Source organism: Tenrec ecaudatus, chromosome 16 (assembly GCF_050624435.1).
Source record: "Tenrec ecaudatus isolate mTenEca1 chromosome 16, mTenEca1.hap1, whole genome shotgun sequence".
NCBI lineage: Eukaryota > Metazoa > Chordata > Mammalia > Afrosoricida > Tenrecidae > Tenrec > Tenrec ecaudatus.
In genome coordinates, this window is record NC_134545.1 from 112726833 (window position 1) to 112735157 (window position 8325).

Here is an 8325-nt window from a genome sequence, read left to right on the forward strand (position 1 = left end):
TTTCCTCTTCTTCCCTTCCTCCCCATATCTTCTCCCTAACCTCCTGGTATCGCTATTCTCATTTCTGTTCCTGAGGGGTTTATCTGACTTGGATTCCGTGTGTATAAGCTCTTATCTGTACCAGTGTACATGCTCTGGTCTAGCCATAACTGAAAGGTAGGACTAGGGTCATGATAGTGGGGGCTGAGGAAGCCTCAAAAACCAAACAAACAGAGGAAAATTGTGTGTTTCGTTGGTGCTATGTTGCTCCCTGGTTGACTCATCCCTTCCTGTTACCCTTCTGTGAGGGAATGTCCTATTGTCTATGGATGGGTTTTTGGTCTCTGCTCCTACCCTCTTAGTTCTCAATAATATTTATTTATTTATTGGTTTTGTTTTGGGTCTTCTGGTGCCAGTTACCTGATTCTGTCAACATCTCAAGATCACCCAGGCGGGTGTGCTTCTTCCATGTAGGCTTGTTGCTTCTCTACTAGATGGTCATTTGTTTACCTTCAAGTCTTTAAGACCCCATATGCTACGTCATTTGGTACCTGGGCACCATCAGCTTTCTTTTAAAAAATCATTTTATTAGGGGCTCATACAACTCTTATCACAATCCATACATACTTCAATTGTGAAAAGCACATTTTTATATTCATTGTCCTCATCATTCTCAAAACATTTGCTCTCCACTTAAGCCCCTGGCCTCAGGTCCTCATTTTTTGCCCTCCGTCCCCTCTCTCCTCTCCCTCATGAACCCTTGATAATTTATAAATTATTATTTCATCATATCTTGCCCTGTCCAACATCTCCCTTCACCCACTTTTCTATTGTTCGTCGACCAGGGAGGAGGTCACATGTAGATTCTTGTAATAGGTTCCTCCTTTCCAACCCACTGTCCCTCTACCCTCCCAGTATCGCCACTCACACCACTGGTCCTGAAGCAATTATCCACCCTGGCTTCCCTGTGTTTCCAGTTCCTATCTGTACGAGTGTCCATCCTCTGGTCTAGCCAGACTTGCAAGGGAGAATTCGAATCATGATAGGTAGGGCAGGGGGCGGGAGGGGGGGAAGCATTTAGGAACTAGAGGAAAGTTGTATTTTTCATCATTGCTACATCACAGCCTGACTGGCTCGTCTCCTCCCCGAGATTCCTCTGCCAGGGGATCTCCAGTGGCTGACAAGTGGACTTTGGGTCTCCACTCCGCACGCCCCACTCATTCACTATGGTAAAACTTTTTGTTCTGATGATGCCTGATACCTGATCCCTTTGACACCTCGTGACTGCACAGGCTGGTGTGCTTCTTCCATGTGAGCGTTGTTGCTTCTGAGCTAGATGGCCACTTGTTTACCTTCAAGCCTTTAAGACCCTAGATGCTATATCTTTTTATAGCTGGGCACCATCTGCTTTCTTCGTCACATTTGCTTATGCACCCATTTGTCTTCAGTGATTATGCTCGTAGGGTGAGCATCACAGAATGCCTGGTTGTTAGAACAAAGTGTTCTTGCGTTGAGGGTGGGTCTAAGCAGAGGCCCAAATCCCATCCATTTCCTCAGTGTATTGTCATATAAAGAAATATACATAGGCTAATATCTCTATTTTTATGGATTAATATATTTACATAAATGCATACCTATCCTAAACCCCTATCTATAGCTTTGCTTCCTGGATCTTTCCTCTGTTTCCTTTTACCAAGGAGTCCATTCTTGAGGAGGTAAATACACATCGTTATCACATATGCACCAAAGAACAGCCAGAAATGTGCCAGACAAAACTCAATAGATCTACAAGTAATGGAAATGGAAAAAGTAATAATTGTAGTAATAGATTTTATTTTATTTTTTAACGATAATTTTATTGGGAGTTCTTACAAGTCTTATAACAATCCATACATGAATTGTATGAAGCATATTTGTACACATGTTGCCATCCTTATTTTCTAAACATTTACTCTCTATTTGAGCCCTTGGTATCATCTCTTTTTCCATCCTCTCCTCCTCCCTCCCTGGTGACCCAGTCTTGATAAATTATAAGTTATTATTTTCATATCTTACACAGACCACTGTCTCTTTTCCCTCATGGTTTCTGCTGTTCATCCCCCTGATGTGTGCGTGTGAGTGTGTGAGTTGTTATGTATTGAATATTGTGATTGGTTCCCCCTTTCTCCCCTCTTCTCTGCACCTCCCCCCTAGTAATATATTTTAGTATTTCTTTATCCATAAATGAGAGAATAAGTGAAAAAAATCAGTAAGCTATAAGAGACTTATAATGCACCACCAACAAACATGACCTGACTGACCTCTATAGAACCCTTGAATGGCATCTGCAGAATAGACATTCTCTACAAGTGAACGCAGAACATATAGCAGGAGACGATGCATGTGTCAAAGAGAAGTACAGCTGCAGAGTAGTCGAAATCTTAATAGCATAAAAAAGCAGGCTTCAATTAAAAAAAAGCAGGCTTCACATCAAAGACCCCCCCCCCAATCACAGCATTGTGAATGAGGGGGAGTGCGGAGGGGGACCCATCTGTGGAAAATTGGACATCCCCTTGTAGAAAGGCTGCGGGGAGGAGACAAGCCAGTCAGGGTGCAGTGGAGCAATGATGAAATATACAATTTTCCTCTAGTTCTTGACTGCTTCCTCCCCCCCACTATCATGATCCCAATTCTACCTTACAAACCCGGCTGGACTGGAGGATGTACACTGGCACAGATAGAAACTGGAAACACAGGGAATCCCGGACAGAAGAACCCCCTCAGGACCAGTGGCGAGAGTGACGATACCAGGAGAGTGGAGGGAAGGTGAGGGAGAAAGGGGGGACAAATTACAAGGATCTACATATGACCTCCTCCCTGGGGGAAGGACAGCGGAGAAGTGGGTGAAGGGAAATGTCAGATGGTATAAAATATGACAAAGTAATAATAGGTTATAAATTTTCAAGGGCTCATGGGGGAGGGGGCAGTGGGGATGGAGGGGGAAATGAGGAGCTGATACCTAGGGCTCAAGTAGAAAGCAAATGTTTTGAGAATGATGATGGCAACATGTACAAATGTGCTTGACAATGGATGGATGTATGGATTGTGATAAGAGTTGTACGAGCTGCAATAAAATGATTTTTAAAAAAGAAAAAAAGCAGGCCTCAGAAGATAACACATAGTGTGATATTCAAGCAAGACCAAACTTTGTAGTTTATATAACTAAAATTCTTTAAGAGTCCAGGAAATTTTGTGAGTGGGCCTTCTGGGGATAGCCATGGAGTGGGAAAGGGGAGGGCTCCTTTGGCTGAACTATTTATTATTAATCATCCAGGTTTTGTGCTGAGATTAATTTAAAACTACTGTTCATTGGATTGATTCATCAATAGATGGATGAATAAATCTACATGGACATCTAGCTCAGAAGCAACAAAGCCCACATGGAAGAAGCACACCAGCCTGTGCGAGCACAAGGTGTTGAAGGGATCAGGTATAAGGCATCATCAAAAAACAAAAATCTTACCATAGTGAATGAAGGGGGAAGTGCAGAGTGGAGACCCAAAGCCCATTTGTCGGCCACTGGAGATCCCCTCACAGAGGGGTCTAGAGGAGGAGATGAGTCAGTTAGGGTGAGACGTAGCACAGATGAAGAATACAGCTTTCCTCCAGTTTCTAAATGCTTCCTCCCCCCCCCCCCCACTACCATGATCCGAATTCTACCTTGCAAGTCTGGACAGAGCAGAGATTGTACACTGGTGCATATAGGAGCTGGAGGCACAGGGAATACAGGGTGGATGATACCTTCAGGACCAGGGGTGTGAGGGGCGATACTGGGAGGGTATAGGGTGAGTGGGTTGGAAAGAGGGAACCAATTACAAGGATCTACATGTGACCTCCTCCCTAGGGGACGGACAACAGAAAAGGGGGTGAAGGGAGACGCCAGATAGGGCAAGATATGACAAAATAATAATCCATAAACTATCAAGGCTCATGAGGGAGGGGGGAGTGGAGAGGGAGGGGGAAAAAAGAGGACTTGATGCAAAGGACTTAATTGGAGAGCAAATGCATTGAAAATGATTAGGGCAATGAATGTACAAATGTGCTTTATACAATTGATGTATGTATATGTATGGATTGTGATAAGAGTTGTATGAGTCCCTAATAAAATGTTAAAAAATCTACATGGAAAAATAATAAGATACAATGGGCATTCTTAAAGCTGTTAGTTTGCCCTCACTGCCTGGGTGGAAGTCACCTGGGGCCAGGGTACCTAGAGAGCAGGTGGCCTGCAGTCTCTGCTGTTGGAGAGAGAGGAAAGGCCTCTGATGAACACTGTCCCCAGTCACATTCCCTCCATGGACCCTGTACAGTGACTCCACAAATTGGTCTGAGAATCGCAGCAGCATGAAACTCCACAATTAGAGGCTTCAGATGCAAAGAAAAGCCTGAAGAGGAAGAAGCCCTTAAAAAGTTCAATAAAAATCACCTGGGATAGGAGGCAGCAGGGACCCAGTGGAAAATGGTGTAGACTGAACCCCATGTCACAGAGACATGCTGCGACACAGAAGATACCCCACACATTCTGAGACTGGAGGCATGGCTTGCCAAAACCTTGATCTTCAGTTGCAGGGTTCGGGAAAGGTTTTGAGAAAAACACTCAGAGCTTCCTCAATGACTTCTACCTGGCTAACAGCAGGAGGAAACCCGCTCCCAGAGCCCCCCACCCCTGAGCAGCACATCTAAGTCCTGGATCCACAGCAGAGGTCAGACCCACAGGTAACCCGCCCTTTGCTTCTGTCCTGGCTGGTGGTATCTGGGAGGCTGAGTTGGACCCGCCAGCTCAGCTCTATGCCTGGCTCTGCAGACCCAGGCCAGGTCCAGCCCTTGGTGTTCTCAGGTGACTTGTTTCACATCACCTGGGAGGAGGGCTGCTGAGACGGACTTTGAGGAGCAGTCCTCAGGCCTTGCTCCCTGTCTGTGCATGTCTATCCAGGGTGAGCTCCCCCTAAGCCAGATGCCTGAAGTTCACTGCTGTCCCCCTGAAGCTCCTCCACAATCAAACTCACTGCTCTGGAGTCAGTGCTGACTCATAGTGACCCCTGGTGGGTTTCTGAGACTGTAGGTCTTTATGGGAGTAGAGCTGGTTACCACTCAGCCCCAACATCCTGCATTCTCCTATAAAACCTTGACGTGGCACGTAATGTGGCCCACATTTCCCGGTCCTCAAGAGCCCCTCTCTGCTGGCCATCATGGCATCTAGCAGGGATCCTGGGAGCCACAGGGCATAGGTGCTTCTTTGGAGCTTCCATAGAACCTCCACTGCTCCCTGTGTGAGTACTTTTCCCAGGTAACTGGAATGTCTCCCAAATCAGACCCACAAGTGGAGGCAGGTGGCCTACGGGCCAGTCATGCATGGTGATTTGTCTAAGGCAACCTCTCCCCACCATGAATACACGTAGCCCAACGGTAGAGTGTGGGAGCCTAGAAGGAGCCTCATCTCACAGATAGGCAGGAAGACCCAGGAGTCAGGAAAAGGTAAGAGGAATCTCTCCAGTTCCTGCTCCAGCCCACCCACCCCACCTAGACACCCCACCTTAGACACCCAGCACACCAGGGATGTGCTGACACAGAAAACCCAAACATTGTGGACCCATTAGAGGCTCTAAGTAAAAAAGGCACCCCCACCACAGCCCTCAAGGGCCACTTTGCTGCTATAGCATACCAAGATAAAGGTGTAGATAAAGAAGCTGGCTTGGCCAAGACCAGTCTTTGTCAGGACATCAGGGGTGCGTGTGTCAGGTTGGGTCCTAGCCATCACCATGGGCAAGGAGCCTTCCTCCTGTAAACTTCTTAGTGCTTCTGCTTAACCGTTAGGGCACCAAACTTTTTGGCCCTTTGCTTTCATTCCCCATGTATGAGGGCCCTGGGCACAGAGAGCAGGACAAAGGAACTGTCCCCTGAGAACCATGATTCAGGACGGGATGTCCTCTAGGGTTTACAGCCCCTGAATGTAAAGACACGATGGGCCCTCTTTACTGTGTATGTGTACTTGCTGTGTGTATGCACCTGCTGTGTGTGTGTACCTGATGTGTATGTGTACCTGCTCTGGGTATGCCTGATGTGTATGTGTACCTGCTGTGTACATGTACCATCTGTGTATGGGCACCTGCTGTGTGTGAATGTGCTGTGTTTGTGTACCTGATGTGTATGGGCATGCAGCAGGGGGTTTGTATGTACTTGCATACAGGGTGCATGTGAAAGGTTGCTTCTGCACTCTCCATTGGAGTCAGGGAGGAGTATATATTTATAAGTGCGTAGGCTCAAGGGTCCTTTGCCAGGTGTCCTCTCATTGTAAATATGCATGTTGAGCTGAGAGGCGGGATAAAAATAAGAGTGGCAGCAGGTCAAAGACGTGAGCAAAGAAGCATCTATCCCTTCCCTGTTCATGAGCCTGGTAAACTCCTAGAACACCAAAAATAATTACCTTGGTCTTTAGGTGGCCATTCAAGTGAGATCGCACCTGGGTGCTGTTCTCAGTAACACCAAGTGACTGACATATATCACTCATCACACGTGTGTCTCTGCATTACAGGGTCCACAGAAGTGGTCTCCCAGGCAGAGCAGGCCATGAGCTACTCCAACGAAACACTTGTGGTGACAGAGTTTGTCTTGCTGGGCTTTCCAGAGCTTTCCCACCTTTGTGGGCTGCTGTTTGGGTCCTTTCTAACCATCTATGTGGTGACCATCCTGGAGAACCTGGTCATTGTAGTGGTCATCCAAACCAGCCATCAGCTGCACACACCAATGTACTTCTTCCTGGCCAACCTCTCAGTGCTGGAGACGTTGCTTGTCTCAGTAACTGTGCCTAAGCTGCTGGCAGGCCTGGTGCAGGCAAAAACAATCTCCTTCTCATGCTGTCTCACACAGATGTTTCTTGTCCATTCACTGGGCTCCTCTGAATGCTTCCTCCTGTCCTCCATGGCTTGCGACCGGTACCTGGCCATCTGTCAACCACTGCGCTACCCAGCCATCATGGACGCAAGGCTGTGCCTGTATCTGGCCCTCAGCGCCTGGCTTGGTGGCTTCCTGGTCTCATTTGTGTCCTTGGTTCTCATATCCCGCCTCAGCTTCTGTGGCTCCAATGTCATCAACCACTTCTTCTGTGACCTACCCCCCTGCTGCAACTCTCCTGCTCAGATACCACCACCATTGAGGTGCTGAACTTCGTGGCAGCCCTGGCTGTGCTCCTGACCTCTCTGCTATTGACCATGGTCTCCTATGCCCATATCCTGGCCACGGTTCTGAGGATTCCAGGTGGTGCTGGCCGCAGGAAGGCCTTCTCCACCTGTGCCTCCCACCTGGTGGTGGTGGCAATCTTCTACACCACCACCATCTTCATGTATGCCTGTCCTCATGATGTCAGTTCCTTTGACCTCAACAAGCTGCTGTCCATGATCTATTCCGTAGTGACCCCGCTAATAAACCCCATCATCTACTGCCTGAGGAACCGAGACATCAGGGAGGCCCTGGTCAAAATCCTCCAGAGTCCTGGAACCTCCTGAGCACCAGATGGGGTCTCTTTGCAAAAAGAAGCACTCTGAACCCCCTTATCTCCTCAGCGTCCCTCCAGGAAACACACAGGCAGCTTGGCTAGCAGTCCTGACCCACTTCCAGATTAGTGAACTAGTCACCAGCACAGCCGGCAAGTTCACATTTCAACTGAGACTAAGGTGCAAGAACCCCAAAATGGGCAGGAGAGGGCCGGTAGATGTGCAGAAGGGGAGCAACAGGCTGAAAAGAGAGACCTGATACGTCAACTGCGGCCCTGACCCTGAGATCCCAGATGCCCAGGGCCATCGGAAGTCCAGGAACCACAGCAGCAGAGATGTGGTCAGCACCAAGTCTCCCAGACATGTATCCTGGAAAGATCAGCACCAGAACAGGGACTGCTCCTCAACTGGCAAACACGTCACTGAGGAGCTTCAGCACCACGGGGCGGGACAGCTCCCCAACTCCCTAATGCTCTCCAGGGGCTCCAGAACATGACAGAGGCCCTGTTTGTCCAGTCTCGGTTCACTGGTCGCCCCTAACTGGCCTCAGGTACAATCTCCTCCGTCTTCAGCTCACAGGAACTTCTCTCCTCGCTGCCACCCGCTTTTTAGTGGACTTTCTTCATGTACTTTCTCTGCCTTGTCTTTGTTTTCTGGAGCTTGGGGGCATATAATTGAGTGAATTGAATGTTTCCCTTCACGATGGGTCATGGTTGTTGGTCGTGGTGAGGTCCTTTGCCCGTTCATTTTATTGCTTTTGCTCCCTGCCATCCTATTTCTTTGTCACACTCACCCAGTGCAATATGTGACCATGTGA

At 48.0% G+C, this 8325-nt stretch overlaps 1 pseudogene; it reads left to right on the plus strand.

Annotated features, from left to right (window-relative positions):
- The first annotated feature begins 6585 nt into the window (after positions 1-6585).
- On the plus strand, positions 6586-7520 carry LOC142428709 (olfactory receptor 226-like; annotated as a pseudogene).
- Positions 7521-8325: the final 805 nt, after the last annotated feature.